At 41.1% G+C, this 17,493-nt stretch overlaps 1 protein-coding gene across 4 annotated transcripts in view; it reads left to right on the forward strand.

Annotated features, from left to right (window-relative positions):
- LOC129177682 (receptor-type tyrosine-protein phosphatase mu-like) overlaps positions 1 to 17,493 on the forward strand; it is a 284,927-nt gene that overhangs the window by 1,403 nt on the left and 266,031 nt on the right. The gene's annotated exons all lie outside the window — the stretch shown is intronic.

Genomic DNA, 17,493 nt, shown 5'->3' on the forward strand with positions numbered 1-17,493 from the left:
CCTTTCCCATCCAATTACTTGTGTAAGACTGGATTTTTGGATACCAACAAGAATCAGCAGCAAAATGGACAGTAAAAACAGGCTGCGTCTGTCACTCCCGCACATCAAACCACGCTATTATCATCTTGTCTGGGGAAAACAAACTCCCGGCTGACACAAGGCTTTATTCATTTAGGATGTTTTGTACAGTATTGTTATTACATATTTTGCTTTTCTTTGTTTGATTCATTGGTACATGACACTAGCTATATTGCTATGAGGTCTACAGTGCTTGGGGACCACTGCTTTAAAAATAATTCATGCTATTCAGTCCACTTTCGGTGTGTTTTTTTTTTTTTACTAAACAAGATGATGGATCCTGTCACTCAGCCAGCCCCACTCAAACACGAGCACCACTCTGATTAATAACGTTCAGATAACATTGATTTTTTTGGGTGAAAATCATGTACAGTGACATAGTGCATTGCCAGATAGGGGTCCCTGCAGGGCTGGTATTGGCACCAGAGCAGAGCATTAGTCACTCTTCCTGCTGATGAGCGCTAATGGATGTATAATGACATCGATCTGACTGCTTTTATATCACGAAGCGTTCTGGATTTTATTTCTGCAGCTCTAATTTGAAGTTGACTGACTGACTTGACCGCAAGCACTGGTGCGCTCCCTCAGCCGGCCTGCTGGGGGCAGTGTGGTACATGCATACAGTACAATGGCGGCTGATGGAGAAGATGCAGATCAGATGCACTGAACAAACTTTGTGTCTTCTAAATCAGTTTATACTCTTATTCATTTTCTATTTAACATTTTTCACCCACTTTTGCAGCACGTGGGTCAATAAATGTGCCTCACCTCCCACTTCATTGGGGATGAGAGAGAGAGAGAGACACAGACACACACGCACACACACAAGCTCAAGCTCAGAGTATCCCCCAGTCCTTCTTTTTATGTGAGCTTGATCAATCTTGCCCACTGGCAAGTGTAGGACTGTGAGATTTATTGGAGTGGGCTTCACCGCGGGGCTCCCAGCGGTGCAGGAACCATCGATAAACGCCCTCCTAATTGCACAGAAGTGTGTGTGTGTGTGTAAATATGTAAACCTGGAAGAAATCAATTGGATGTGTTTCACTCTTCCCCGGTTAGGTGACGGATTAAGTGTGTGGAATGTTTGGTATGGCGCATACGCTCTAACAGCTCATGTGCTAATCAGATCACGCAGGTAGTGTTGGTCCATTTCCCTCCACCGCCACCGAGCCACCTCACAAAGCACGTTTTATCTTTGCCTATGTACGCGTGCACCTGCAGATCATCTCTCTGTGGCGTGTTTGAGTAGCCCCCACCAGTGCCCCCCCTCCCAATGGATTAATTCTTCATCACACAACATATGCCTCTGAAGTCACAGATAAGTTCAAACCTCAATCCCACGAGACCTCTCCTCATTTTGGCAAGCATCGCTCTCGTTTGGCTTTCTCTTTTGCTTTTTGTGGCTTTGACAGGAAGACATACACAGGAAGTAAACAGACTCATTCCAAGCAGTCACCAGGTACTTGTCAACATTTTAACTACATATCAACGTTATTCTTACATTTTACAGCGCTTAACATTGAGCATCTTGCACATAATCTACAATGTAAATTGTCTTCGCCCTAGTCATTAAAGTTAAGATCGTTAGTAAGTTAAATGGAGGAGCAGAGGAAACCATAGTACTTGTTGGCAAAGACATCAAGGAACTGGACAAATACTGAAGACTACAAGGAAATAAAAGACACGACTCACAAACACTTGATGCAGCTTGAAAGTCATCAACAAAATGCTGGCACTTGCAACTTTCTTTGGCTGCATTGTGGCCAATGTGGAAAAGCAGAGACTTGTGGCCTAACTGTGTTGCTGGCAAAGAACTACAGGGTCAACCACTGGAGACGTCATAGACGGGCGATGGAGCTGATTTGTGGTTTCTATTTCCATGTATTAGCAAGGTTATCGTGTACTAACAAGGACATTTTGTGGGAAAAATACATTCAGAACACAGTTGGACTCATGCATTATGTGCGCCATAATGTACACTATCAGGAAAATGTGCGTGAACCACAGCAAAATCCTGGCATAAATTTTCAACTTAAACCGAAAAACATGCTGACCGGGGTGTACGCTAACCGAGGTTCCACTGTACTTAATTATATTACTATTGGAAAACCTTGGGAAGAAGAAAAAAGGGAAAAAAATAAATAGAAAGTCGGACTGGCACCTGCCAAATTGGAGTGGCAGAGAATTTTCTAAATAAAAAATCATCAAAGTGTGTAAAAAAACCCCCAAACAAACAAAAAAAAACAAGACCATCGAAAAGCAGCTCAGAGCGAACTGCAAAAACTAGCTGCAATGAAATACAGTGAAACCTCAGTTAGTGTCCGCTCTGGTTGGCCTGGTTTTTGACTGTTGAAAATTTATGCCATAATTTTGCCTCGGTTTGCGTACATTTTCCGGTTTGCGTACAATATGGCACACATCTTGTCGTGTTATGATGAATACACTGCGTGAGTCAATCTGTATTCTTAACTCATTCAATGCCAAAGACGTATTTATGTTTTTTAAACCTTTTAAACCTGAACGCTCGCTCCCAAAGACGTATTTTACATTTTTTTTGCGCAAGAGGCAAAAAGAGGTGATGATGCAACTGCACACTAAATGACGGCACTGTTAGATAATTTTTAAGCCATAAAAACAGCCACAAGGTGGCAGGAGTGCATTTGATATGAGCTTGGCATGGATCTTTTGCATGTATTAACACGCTAAGGAGGAAGTGAGAGAGCGTGGAGGAGTGTAGCGTGCAGAATGTTACGCATTGTAGGGAAATTTTAACGCATGCACATGCAAACACGCGCACGCACACACAGTTTAGTTCCCAATGTGAAAATTGTAAATAGTTAATGGCGTTATATTTGTAAATAAATTTGTTACTTTGATGTAAAACAACATTTTTTGTCTTGTGTATGTTGTGGTGCAGTTGTTTTAGATATTTGAAATGGCCGGTACTGTAGGATTTGAATTCTGAAAAATGGCTGGGATTGCTAATATAATGTGTACATTTCATCTTACCAGAAAACATCCTTCCTTGTTAGCATCCTATTAGCTAGGGAACTAAATGCAACCGGTACCGGAAGTTATGTCGCCCGTCCATAATGTCATCAGTGGTTGACTGTCAAAACTGTTAACACAAAACACTTTTTAAAAATAGTTTTACAGTTATAGTTTAAGGTCACTTTTACCTTCATCAAAGACTACAGTTCCCAGAGACGCAACGTGGCAGCAAGACACCACACGGACACCGTCTTCCTGCTCTGTTATGAGTTATTTCTTAAAATCAATAGTGTTTCTCACCTTCTTTATCAAAATGCTGCCACTTGCACCTTCCTTTGGCGCCATTTTGGGTTACAGTATTGAAGCGAGGAATGATATTGAATTCAAGAGACAACTCATGTCAAAATAGTAAAGTAGGGGTTGATCTTGCTGCTAGATTGTGTCTTTGGGAATAGTCACATCAAGAATCTTGTCTTCAATGAAAGTAAAAGTAACCTTAAATGTTCATTAATCCCTTTCATTCATCATTTACAGTATATGCATTTATAATAGTTTTCTCATGTTCTGGTCTTGAAGAGCCATATGCCAATCTCAGCCCGCCATTGTCGGTGTGGCAGTCCTGATTGGCGTGCGCACTCGGACCAAGGAGAGACGGCACAGACATTCGTCTGCGAGATAAACAACTTAATTGGAAGCAATCATTTAGTTCTTCACTCATTTCTTTGCAGCTCCCAGCTGACTCAGATTTAATAGTCTTTTCTGCAAGGTGTCCTGACGGATGGCAGCTTCATTTGTGGGAGCCGGTGCAGAATTAATTTAAATATGCATGATTTTTTTCTCCCCCCTCGCCCTCCTCAAGCATGTTGGAGGATTGATGATAGTACAAAGCAGCCAGTGAGGTGTCGACATTCTTCTGTAACTTTGCTTCTCAGACACTTTTATTATGATGGTAATGAAGGCATCGAAGCGTGGTTTTGCCCAATGCGGCGTGAGCGGCGTGATTTCCCCGGTAGAGATTGATTGTAGCTGCTTGATTTCAACTCTCGAGGAGAAACTTCAGGAAGTCTGAAACGCTAAGTGCCGCTATTTAGACGCGTCTCTTTTAGTGACGACTGACAGCAGCATTTATGCATTTTTTAACACTGCAACAAAAACACTTCTATCTGTGTACGTGGGACATCAATGCAACACATTTGCATTTCATCCAGTGTGGCTGATGCCTGCCTGGGTGGTGAATGACAAACACGAGGGGGATCTTTGGGGATAAACACACTGGCTCTAGGATGCCTTCACCCGCTGCTTGGCAAACATCAGCCGCCTTCCTCAACTTCACTCTCTTCCAGCCTGAAGGTCGAATACCAAAATGGGGCCGTGGGAGGCTCGTTTGGAAGAAACAAGGATGGCCAATTAAGGCAAAAGAAGCTGTAAAAGATGCAAAAAACTGAGGCATGCACGCTGCAAAATTAGACGCAGCCACAAACTGAGATTGAATAGAAGAAGAAAATACAATACAATACAGCAGAACCTCAGTTTCCTTAGGACTTCCTTATATGGGTATGCCCGCTCTGCTTCGCTCTGTTCACGGTGTTAACATGTTGAGCAAAGGCTCCCAGGAAATGTTTGTTCGGGTGTGCCTAAAGAGGCAGAAGTGTTTGGAGTTGCTGATTCCCGGCCAGCAAGACAAAAATATGCTCATCTGTCAACGACACTTCACACGGGACTGTTTTGTGAACATGGGCCAATATGAAGCTGGGCTATCCGCCAAACTGTTGCTGAAGTCCGATGCCTTTCCAACATGACTTGGTCCTGTTGAAGAGTCAGAAGAGCAAGCTGTAAGTAACAATTTATCAGTGTCATAACTGTGTTTATTTTGTGTACGTAATCAGACAAAAGGGGTTCGGCAGCTGTCCGGAAGTCCTCTGGAGTGCCTGGGAGTGTGACCAATCACAGCGGAGTGGGCTTGGGGGTAGGCGTACCTGTAGGAGGGCCGGGGTGAAGTAAATTACACTGCAGGAAGAGTTGCAGAGTCTGGAAAATCTAGAAAGCTTTCTGTTCGGATTATCGTGTGTAGCTGCTCTATAGGAGTACAGAACTCAATACAAAGGCCCAAAAATGAGTATAATAGGTCTCCTTTAAGTCTAACTTTAAGCCTTTCAAACTCAAGGCGTAACTTGTATTGAACTCAATACTTGGGGTAGAGAAGTGAATGAGGTATCAAATTAAAGTTCAAGTCATGTTTTATCTGTTAGAATGAATCACAGACTTGATTTAATTCAACGTGTTAATTCATTAATTGTTAATTCAACCTGAAATGCTGGTTGCACTTTATTCAAATAAAATGTGAATGCATTTGCCATTAATTGTTGTTTACTTGTTTGTATATATCCAGAATTCATTTATACCTGATTCCCTTACAAAAAACAAGAATCTAGGAAACTTCACCTGCACTATCCAGTATCCAGGTCTTTATTTCACAGACAGACTGGCTGAATTGTTTCGGATTGTATCATTCTAAATCCACCAGTATTGTCCTCGAATTGTATCAATTGCTATTAAAAAGAATCGTTACACCCTTGTTGAAACCATAAAATACTTTGCCGTTTTAACCTGAACATTTTTCTGTGAAGGACAGCCACCCAAGTCACCAAAGTTTGTTAATGAATAAACAACAAAAAAAGGAACAAACAACCCCAAATTGAGAAAAGAAAAGGTCCTGATGCGCCATCCCAAACAAACAAGCGGTGAGATGAACAGGCCAGGGCCGTTGTCCTGTCACCTCACCGCTACCCATAAATGAAGAAAAAGATACAACTAAAACCTGAAACAAAACAAACCCAAAAACAGGACAGCCGGTCACACCAGGACAAACAAGAAACTAGAAGCTAATGGAAAAAAAACCCAGGCTACTGTTCAGTGTCACTCCAGCAGCCAGCAAGAAGCAGCTGACTGGCCCAGGAGCATGATGAGGAGGTGGAGACGAATCTGCAGCAGACGAAGGCAGCATGAGCAGAGAGAGAGACCGAGCAAAGCACACCTGCACACATACATATGCTCTTCAGCTGCTTCCCGAAAACACAAGAAAAAAAGAGGGTGAAGCACACGCAAAAAAGTGCCCATTCCTAACAATTACAAACACTGGCCCTCACATTCTGTTATGTGACTCTTTTAAACCATTCCCCTCTGCAGCCTGTGTTAACTAGGAACTCCCTGCCTCCCGCCCAAACGGTCTGTGTAATTTACTCTACCCCTGGCACTCCTCCAGGTATGCCTCCCGCCGAGCGTGCTCCGCTGTGATTGGTCACACTCCCTCCGCTCGCTGTATACACACAGACAGCCGTTTTTTTCCGATTACTTACACAAAATAAACACAGTTAGGACACTGATAAATTGTTAATTACAGATTGCTCTTCTAACTCTTCAACAGGACCAAGTAACGTTGGAAAGGCGTCAGACTTCAGCAACAGTTTGGCGGATAGTCCAGCTTCGCTGTTCACAAAACAGTCCCGTGTGAAATGAGACATTTATGTGGTAAATCTTATTTTAATGCAAACAATAATTATAATTATTTGTTATTATTATTTTTATAATAAATCTTTATTTATAAAACACCTTTCAAAGCAAGCAGAGAGGAGGCACAGTTGGAGGAGTACTGCATTGTGTTGAGTAAAAGGGGAGATACCACCCGTCTCAGGGCGACCAAACGTATCATGCAAAAACATTGCAACTCAAAGTACACTCCAAAAAAGCAACATGGGTGTCTGCTTTATCGTCATAGTTATCACATGTAGCTTCAATTACATCCATTAATGTTTAGTGGTTAAACATTTTTAAATGATGTAGTTTCAGCATGTAATCTTTAAAACTACAAGATTGCCTTACGTCAACACAACTTAATGCATTTAAATAGGAACTTCATCTGCAATATCACTCCAGAACATGAGGTGGCAGTAATGTGCAACCGGCCATTTTCATCAGCCAAGGTAGTGCTAGTGGGCAAAGAAGAGCCATGACCTTACCAGAAAGTGGGAGATCGCATGTGACTGACCACAATTTCAATCCGGTTCCATCTATCAACATTAGGGCTGCAACTAATGATTATTTTAATAATCGATTAATCTGTCGATTATTTTTTAGATTAATTGATGAATCTGATTTAAAAAAAACATTTTTAATTTGCGCCCCTTTATTCAGAACAAGATTTGAACTGAACTGTTGTGTTGGTTGGGCAGGAGTATCATGATTCCAAAATCCCGGGTAGTGGAAAAAATACACTGCTACTCTCCTCATATGTTAAAAAGAGGTTCCTTATTTGTTTATGTTTTGTGTCATACTTTGTCTGGCCATTATTAGACCAACATACTGTAGTGGCGGAGCCAGAATTTTTTCATTGGGGTGGTCAAGGTAAGGCCATTACTCACATAGGAGTGGCAATAAGTTGATACCTGAATTGTCAAGATGGCCAGTGGGGTGGCTGGAGAATGACGAGGGGTGGCCACGGCCACAACTGGCCACCCGTAGCTCCGTCACTGCTTTTGGACCGTCTATTAGAACAATTAATAGCTGAGCAATGTGCCAAGGACATGTTTTCAATGCGTAGTTTCTGGATTCTGCTCACCATCATGGCGGCCAACCCGCGCATGGCATAATATGGAAGTACTGTAAATGCCGATCGGCACCCTTGCTTTAACTCATGAACTCCTTGGTTTACATGCCCACTCATGCTGCCACAGAGAGAATCCATTATTAACAGATTTATGTGCTGAATCACACTTCAGAATTTAAGTCAAAGTCAACATATTGAGAAAACTTGAACCAAACAAAGTAATCAAACTTACCTATCGCTTGCAGTTCATGCAAGTCGTGGGTTTGTTGACAGCTCCTCCACACGGAAAGTTGTGTGCTGCAGTGAAATGTGTCCAAGTGGAAACAGTGGTTAGGCTGAACTAATGTTTTGCACCACAGAGCCTCGTTTGTCAAAATTGTCCCCGCGGGTGTGGCCGGAGAGTGACCAAGGGCGGCCGCGGCCACCCGGTCCATCCCGTGGACCACCACTGGACCAATATCACTAATGTCAGAAGAGAGTGTATCCTCAAAGCCCTGTGTGTGTGTACCTCAACAAAGAGCCAGAGAAGCTGGTGAAAGAATACATAGTAAGGAGCATTGGGAGAGTCAAATTATCACAGAGTACTTCCTGCAGTGGCTGTTATCTCATCATTGTAAAATTACTGACACCTAGTGACCAGTATAAAATACTACATAACATGTATTTGAATTCATCTTCTAAATGCCTGATATTTGTATTTTAGTTCATTAAGCCATTTTATGCTTAAATCCGCAATTTAGGTCAGAAATATGTAAAATGTGCTTAAATATGTATATTTTTAAACTTATAATAGGCCATAGTCAACCATGAAACAGTGATGATTTATTAATATAGTTTGAAAAACTGTGATAGAGTGAAGCCGCTAGGGACAACTATAGTCTTTGAGTATGTAAAGTCAATGAATAATGGCTGTTTATGGTGTCTTATTTCCATTTAATAAAAGGATGTTGATTATGTCGTACAGGATGTCGATTATGAAAGTAGCCAGGCTGAAATGAAGGAGACAATCTGTGGAATATATGTAATTCGAAAAGAGGGTGAAGAGCTAGAGGATGACCCCGACGATGTGGGTATCATTGTGGAGGGTATCCAAATTTGGGGAATGTCCCATTTGGTGTTGTAATGCTGTTTGTTCTAGTCTACGCACCCAACCTAAGCTATCCTTCAGAGATAAGATACACCTTCATCTTATAGACATGTCTTGACTCACCAAGACGTCCTGTCATATGTGTATCAAGACAAGGTGATGGCTGAGTATGTTTTCATGTTATTTCCTGTTATGCTGTAGTCATTTGCGATAAAGTGATGCTAGCCAAATGTCACGAAGCGTCACTCAGTAACAGTAATGAATTTTTTCCCACAAAAAAAGAGTAAAAAGTAATAAAATATGAAACAGTTTTGAGAAATAACCTACACTGAGTGTAATATCCTCATTTAAATTGGTTTCCCTTACTCCTCCTCGTCGCCATTAATAACAATTGAGAGCCTTGAGGCATTAATTAGTGAATTTCTTGCCACCTATGACATACAACGCTTGCTGTAAAACAAAAAACAACATAAAATAATTCTGCTGCATACGGAGTTGTTTTTCTTACACATGTTGCTCACACAGCTGTTCAAGCATGCCCAACACACACACACTACCAGCCCCCACACCGCTCCCAGCTCTCTTCATTAGAACCCCCCGTGCCTACCAGAGTACAATTCATTAGTTTTTACCCCGCCTGCTTTCCTCCTCGTTTGACGAAGGGGCCGCATGTGTAATTAGAGGATCTCTGTTTGTCCGGCATCCTTCACTTAGCCACATCTCAAGGCCAATTATCATTCCGAGGCACAGCGCCCTCATAACGCTGCCGCTGCCGCCGCCTCGAGAGTCAACTTCAAAACTATTACTGCCTCTCAAGAATGTAAATAAAGTCGGTGGCAAATCAGCGGCTAATGATCAAATGTAGAGTGGTGCCCGCGGGACCTGCAAGATGAGGAATGATGAGTTTGCGGCTGCTTGGAAGAGCTCGGGATGAGCTGCAGACACTTCACACACTGCAAACCACCAGACTATTTTGGGATGGAACTTTGCAGTCCGTTTTTTTTTATTTTCCCTGCACTATTTTGCTTTACATATTTGGCTCTCCAAATAAACTGCAGCAGAACCTCTAAAGTAGAACACCCTTGAGGTCGTACAATACGGAATTTAAGCAAAAATGTATAAATCAGGGGTGTCCAAACTTTTTCCACCAAGAGCTGGGGGCCACACTGATATTTTTAGATATTTTTTTTATCATGGTAAAAAAAAATCTTTTAAAATAAAATAATAATAATAATAATTAATAATTCATTAATAATAATTAATTCAAATGTTTTTTTGGTAAAAAAAAATTGGGAGGGATTTTTTTATTTTTATGTAAATTTTATATATATTTTTTATATATATATGCCAAATATGTGTAATTTTATAAAAAACATATTGTAAACAAAATAATTTGTAATTTTGTAATTTTTCTGTTAAATTATATTTTTAGAATGTGCCATGGGCCAATAAAAGAACGAGCCGCGGGCTGCATTTTGTACACCCCTGTTACAAATTATAAAATACGCATCTCTAGTCACAAAAAAAACTAAAGAGTTATAAAAATCAAAAATCTGAAAACTGACTCCCACTCAAAGCAACAAAGCGTCATCATAGGCGTCCTCACTTGTAACCAACCGACTTACACTTGTACTACACTTACATGTCACAAAACTTTTGTTTAACCGTTTCCAGTGGTTATTTTTACACTTGCAAGAGTTAAAAACAAGCTTTGTCATCAAAGTTAAGATCGTGATTTATTGTTTTCAGGCCTAACCAGTGGTTAGCTTGTACGACTGTCACACATGTCACAAATCAGTTTGTGATTAAATTTAAGATTGTATTTTATTGCTTTTAGGCTTTAGTGTTTATTTTTACACTTGTATGACTAAAAAAATGTCACAAATGAGCTTTGTGATTATAGTTAACTGTGTTTTATTGTTTTTTTTGTTTTTAATTTGTCCATGCTTAGCTTGAATACAAATATCATTTTGAACATATGACAGTGACAGTTTAATCCTGGTACACACTCTTTCGATTTCCTTTGAGGAAAAAAAAAATATACTACAAAGACGAAGAGGGCCGCACGGTGGTCTAGTGGTTAGCATGTTGGCCAATACAGGAACAGCCTGGAGATCGGGAAGACCTGGGTTCGATTCTCCCCTGGGCATTTCTGTGTGGAGTTTGCATGTTCTCACCGTGTGCGCGTGGGTTTTCTCCAGGCATTCCCAAAAACATGCAGGTGAGGTTAATTGGAGACTCTAAATTGTCCATAGGTATGACTGTAAGTGTGAATGGTTGTTTGTCTATATGTGCCCTGCCATTGGCTGGCGACCAGTCCAGGGTGTACCCCGCCTATCGCCCGAAGTCAGCTGGGATAGGCTCCAGCATGCCCCCGCGACCCTAATGAGGATGAAGCGGTATAGAAAATGGAAGGATGGATGGACAAAGCCGAAGAACGAGAGATTCTACTTTGATTTATAGACCCGTCAAAATGATGCGGGTTAGTCATGTGAGTGGTGAGAGGATATCCATTAAATGCAACAAGCAACCGTATATTTGGTCACAACTTAGGTACACCTGCAGTATCTAACGGAAAGTACCACCAAAATAATAAATACATTGTTCAAATAAATACCTCTCTGATACCTCAAGTGAGAATTATGATCTTTGTACAGCAGAAACTAGGTTTTCGATGACAATTATTGTCTCGATTTTCGTCAGGCCAAACTGTGCGCCTAACAAATTAGTCGAGTGCACAAACAAAGCATCCAAGCGATAATGACTCAGTCTATGTGAAGTATGGATAATGGTTCTTTTAGAGTTGGTACACTGCAGGCCAGGGAAACCTTTAATCATCTTTATTATACGTGTGTGTGTGTGTGTGTGTGTGTGCGTAGCTTTAATGCTAATGAGCTGTGTTTGTACACTTTTGACAAATACACTGTATCTCTTGTCCAATGTAATACAAGCCATATATCACATACAACATAACATTAAGAAGTGGAAACAGGAGAGCACAAATGTTAGCAACACCAGCATAGTTATCTGTGCTAAAGTGTACATTACACTCACATTATAACAGCAACATCATGCTACGTTAGCCTATATCTTGAAGAAATAGGCATACAGTATACAGTATGTATGTGGACATGTAAGTGAAAATAGAAGCATATAGAAAATAGTCACTTTTTTTTCCTGGTACAACACGAGAATATACCTGCTGTAGTCCATTGCCGAATTGATGGATGAATGAACTGATGCAGAGGTGTGTCCCAATACTTTTGTCCACATGGTGTTTGTCTCAAACTGGGAGGTGACTTGCCAAAACACTGCCATGGAGGTGCAAGTGTCAGCAATGGGTAGGAGTGGAGGACTGGGGCTGTATGTGAGGCCGCCTCTTCTGCTGTTCCACCTTGTCTCCTGTTATTTATTAAGCTTGTGTCACGGCCCAGGCAGGCGGCAGGTGAGCATGCATCCGACGGGCCGGGTGGGGAGTCGGGGGAATGGCTTATAAGTGTAACCAGGGGCGAAATCCTCTATTACTGTCAGTGTGAATCTGTTGCCGTCGCATTAGCGTGCGTCAGACACAGTCATTAATGCATTAGGCCCTGGTTGGGCACGCCAACCTTTTGCATGGGGCTGCTTGCCCTTGTGCTAAAAAGCTGCAAGGGAGTGAACCTAACGACTGTTTAACTGTTCAATAATGAAGCCATCCCGCAGGATGAATGAAGCCTCAGTGGGTGTCTGAGTAATGGCCATGAGAACATGGAAAATAATCAGCATACATTTTTATGAGCAGCAAAGTATAATTGAGCAACAGTACTTGAGTATGAATGCACCCTTCAGCAGAATGTACCTGATTATACTCCCCTCGGTCACACAAGGACGCCTATTTGAAGGCTGTTATCTATTTGTGTGTGTGCGGGGAAGCATCTCGCCAATAAGAAACACTTGTTTTGTAAATAGCCCCCCCGACCTCCAGGGGCCTGGCCATGCACCTCTTTAAATGGGGCTTCTTTGTAACGGCACTCAGTTCCGAGCGCAATGTGACTGGCTCTCCAGGGTTGGTTTTAATGGCATTACTGTTTCCCTCGCATCACACAGGGTGGTCACTCCACAGCCAGCACAGCCAGCGCAGCCCGGAGGGAGGTGGTGGTGGGGAGGTCGGGTTATTAAGCCATTGGAAACAAAAAAAAAAGATGTTAGACGCAGTGTGGGTTCTTGTTATTTTGCTTCACATGAGAAAAATGAGGGCAACAACCTTGTAAAAGAATACACGCTAAAGAATAGAGCTTTTTTTTTACATATGTAGCTTTTACAAATGACCTTCATTTGCCTTTCAATAAGGTATTTATTATTGAATTATGCCGATTTGACGCAAGCAAACAACACACACAGGGTGACTAATAAATCAAAACTATAACACTCCAAATGATAATTACCTGTTAGAGTCAAAATAGACAGGAGTTATGATACTGTAAACAGGTATACTGTATATATGTGTTTCTACTCAAACAGCACATCCACGGTGAATAAGAAACACCCATGGTAAATCAGTACTACAATAGTCAAAATGATAATTACCTTTAGCCACGTATTAGAAGTAGAGATGCTCGATATTGGCTTTCATACTGATATCCAACATACCAATATTGTCCAGCACTTCATTTCTGATACCGATATCAGGTATCCTGCTTCTTTTACTGTGATGCCACAAAATGTTTTTTGTGCAAGATAAGACAAATACTGCAATATGCAATACAAGTTATAAAAAAGTATATTTATTTTCATAATTTCTTTTTTTTTTTTTTACAAGTCCATACCCCTGACATAATGAGCTAGCAAGGTTGTTGCTGTGTGAAATAGAGCCCGACCTTTTTATCAGCGGGCCAATTAATCGGGCCGACTATCAATATTGGTAAATATGTAACCCATATATTGACTTTTTGTGCTGCGCGGAGATTCTGTTGCTCCCTTCCTGTGTGTGCTGCTTCCTGCCCGAGTACCTGGCACTGCCCTGCTCACACACAGACAGAGCAGAGCTGCTCTTCCTGCCTCACTCAGTCAACTGTAGGAGGAGACGACTGGAGAAAAGCCAAAAGAAACTAAATTTTTTACACCATGGTAAGCTGTGACTTTGTAAAACAATATAACACTACACTTTAGTGCCATGCTCTCAGGGCCCGTCAAAGAGAACGTTTTAATTTTTTCTCGCAACTTTTAGAGACCATATTACAGTGTTTTCAAATTGTGTAAGTTGCATATCTGTGAGATAAACAAAGATAGATGCAACTGTTAATTGACATGTCCACCATTATCTAAGACTATACTTCAATGCAGGATTTACAGGGGCTCATACATTCACAAGTTAATGTCTTTATTAAAATAATTTGAAAATGTTCCAAGTAATCCATTTAGTTGTTATTTTATACTGTATATTGCATGTTTTGAAAACAGCTATGTTGTTTAGTCCCTTGTATAAAGTCTTGTAACGTGACGCATGTTTTGATTATTTCTTATTTTGTTTGTGGTCAACTTAGCCTAAGTATTATCACTTTCAGCTGAATGCAGCAACTTGTTTTTATTTTAAAATGGTCAACTATTTGCAATTCTAGGTCAGTTACCAACATGAACTAAATGTACATGTATATATTTTCATTTCACAGGCAGAGGGGAAGAGTAAGGTGTGGAGCCACTTCACAAAAGACTCAACAGGTGTTAGTTACATCTTAGTATTCCATACCCCTGACATAAACATCTTAGTTAGCCAGGGCTCCAGCACCAGCAAAGCAAAGAACACTACAAATTTGTGGCAACACCTAAAAGTAAATCACAATGAGGCATGTCCTTATGTTGGCAAAGTTACTAATTAAACTTCCTTACTTTAATTTAAAAGTCTCCTGCTTTTGTGTGTTGAATCGTATTTTGGGTATTATAAGAATTTATGTTCATGTACAATATATATCCTGTTTATATCGATGCTCTTATTTCATTTATCGGCGACCGATGTATTGGCCAATTCAATTCAATTTAATTCCATTTATTTATATAGCGCCAAATCACATTAGCAGTTATCTGATGGCACTTTATACATGAAGGTCACAAATGAAAACAGAGAACCAACTGAAACCCCACATATACACTGGTGCCTGGTGCATTAATATCATTTGCAATGTTGTCTCTGAGGTGCTGGGAACCAAGGACTATGATTTAAATTTTATCTGAGTTTAATAGTAACAGAAACGCCTGGGGTTTGGACAGCTGACTAGTTTGGCTAGGTTTCATTGATGAGTACAGTTGTGTGTCATCTGCACAGCAGTGGAAGTTGATGGAGTTTTTTCTAATGATATTGCCTAAGTGAGACATACAGTATAAAGGCCGAACAATACAGGTCCTAGCACAGAACCCTGTGGGATGCCATAACTGACCTTCACGTGTGTGGATTCTTTAATACTAATGGATACAAACTGCAGGTGATCTGACAAATAGGACTGAAACCATTTTAATGCAGTTTCTTTAATGCCAAGGGCATGTTCTAATCCCCGTATTAGAATTTGGTGATCAATTGTGTCAAATGCTGCTGTAAGGTCTAATAAAACTAATACTCAAAACGAGGTGGTGAGGAGGTTGTTTGTAATTTTTGTGCTGTTTCTGTACTGTGGTGAATCCTAAGTCCTGACTGAGAGACCTCAAGTAGGTGGTTGTTTTGAAGGAAATGGTGTAACTGATTGGCAATTACTTTCTCTAGGATATTGGTCTGTAGTTAGCTAAGACATGTGGATCAAGGTTAGCTTTTTTAAGGAACGATATCATTACAGCCACTTTGAATGATTGTGGTACGTAGCCTGTCACTCGCGACATAGATTTTTTTTTAGGCTTTTTTCAGCCCCCAATATTGGTATTGGCATATCCATAATATCCAACATGTCTAATTACAACAAGTGAATCCAGTTGTTTTTTATTAGGGCCTTATTGCCGAAGCTGTACCGTATAAAACCAAGGAGTTAGCCACACAATTCACTCTAAAAATGAAATGTCAAACAATTTGAGTTATTCTTTTGTACTTTAACAGCAGGCCATTTTTGTAAAAAAATTCCCCTGCCTAGATATTCCTTCAAAATAAAGTAAGCAAAGTGGAAGCCTGTTGGAAGCCATAGCGACTCAGGCCACCCAGTGGGCCGACTGTGTTAAAGTCACCAACCCTCGGCTGACTCAGTAACCAGTTCCAGACCTCCACTGGCATCAACTTTTACGTGCACACGCACAAATATTGTGCCCAGAGCTTCTCCATGCTTTTCCATGGCCGAGCAGCTGCATGTAAGCAAAAAATTCCCACAGAAACAGTCATCCCAGAAAAGTGGAATCTACAAAGTGGGCAGCATAAAGACCGTGACCACAGTGTTTGAGTGGAGGTCTGATAAATGATAAATCTGATAAAATATATGATAAATTGCTCAATTAAGAAGACAAAAGAACAGACTTTCTTACTAGTTAGCCTGCCGTCCTATTCATTTCACATCAGTTACTTCAAGGTAGAAAGATTTCATGATGCTGCATGGTGGTCAATGGCACCAATGTCAAGTTAATTTTTCAGTCTGGCTGAACGAAGGGAAGTGCTGCCAAAATGCACTAAACTCTCGCTGCGGTGCGGAACACTCCCTCACGAAGATGGCCATTGAGACCAACAGCTGCGGAGCCAAACAATAACTGGGAAAGATGACGCTTGTCTTCAAGCTCCGCTCCCACCCTGTAATCACTTTGCCACACTTCAAGAAATTACAGGGCAGCGGAGTCATGTGACATGCGGGTGCATCGCTGCATGGCAGAGAGGGACACAAAGTTGAAAACACATGTTTGTAGACCAACGCGCATCTGCACAAACAAACCAGCAAGGATGTGACAAGTTGATTGTAATGATGATGCTGATGCTGAGCGGCACTGCACTCAGTTGGATGTTTCAGGGTTCTTCTAATGCAGACAAAGGACCACAATGTGGCTGATTTTACACAACGCAACCCAGTTCCACTGTAGTGCCCGTGTCTGCAATGTTTAAATGTAATGTGTGGATTTACCACGGGTGTTTTTATTGACAATGGGTGCATTGTTTGTGTATTGCATATTTTAATGTAGTCTTTGACGAGCTGTCTGCAACCCAATTTTGGGTCCTGACCCACCAGTTGAGAATGACTAGTCTGCCGCATCTGTCTGCATATTTCAGGTTCACAGCGACAGGGTAGTGAGCACCATCATGATTCATATGTGCATTTCTGCAACTTGAGCAAAAACATTGCAATGGTGTCACTTGAAGCATGTTGTGCAAATGTGTCCTTTAATGCGCATTGCCTCCAGTATTGGTTTCCTACAGCATCAGTCCCATTACAGCATCACATATCATAAGTAAACCAGATAGAACAGACTGAAATCGTTTATTAAACTGCCACCATTGTACAGTAAAGACGCCAAATTTGGATCTGATGGTTGCATTTTGCTGCCCTCGAGTGCCTCCAAAAGCGACAGTGTTATGAAGTCACTTGTGAATATTTTTCTTCTCCCTTTCTGTCTCTCTCGTGACTGTTTTAACCCGCCTGCCGGAGACTCAACTTGACGAAAATGTAAATATATCTTTTCCTCTCCTCGCTAAGTCTTTGAGCGAGTCCCCGGGCTAACTACGGATTTCCCTATTGCCATTCCTAGATCTTAATGTGGAATTAGTCATAATAGGATTCCAGCTGGAGGTAGGCAGCTGAGACGT

This window comes from Dunckerocampus dactyliophorus, chromosome 2 (assembly GCF_027744805.1).
Source record: "Dunckerocampus dactyliophorus isolate RoL2022-P2 chromosome 2, RoL_Ddac_1.1, whole genome shotgun sequence".
In the NCBI taxonomy this organism is placed as follows: Eukaryota; Metazoa; Chordata; class Actinopteri; order Syngnathiformes; family Syngnathidae; genus Dunckerocampus; species Dunckerocampus dactyliophorus.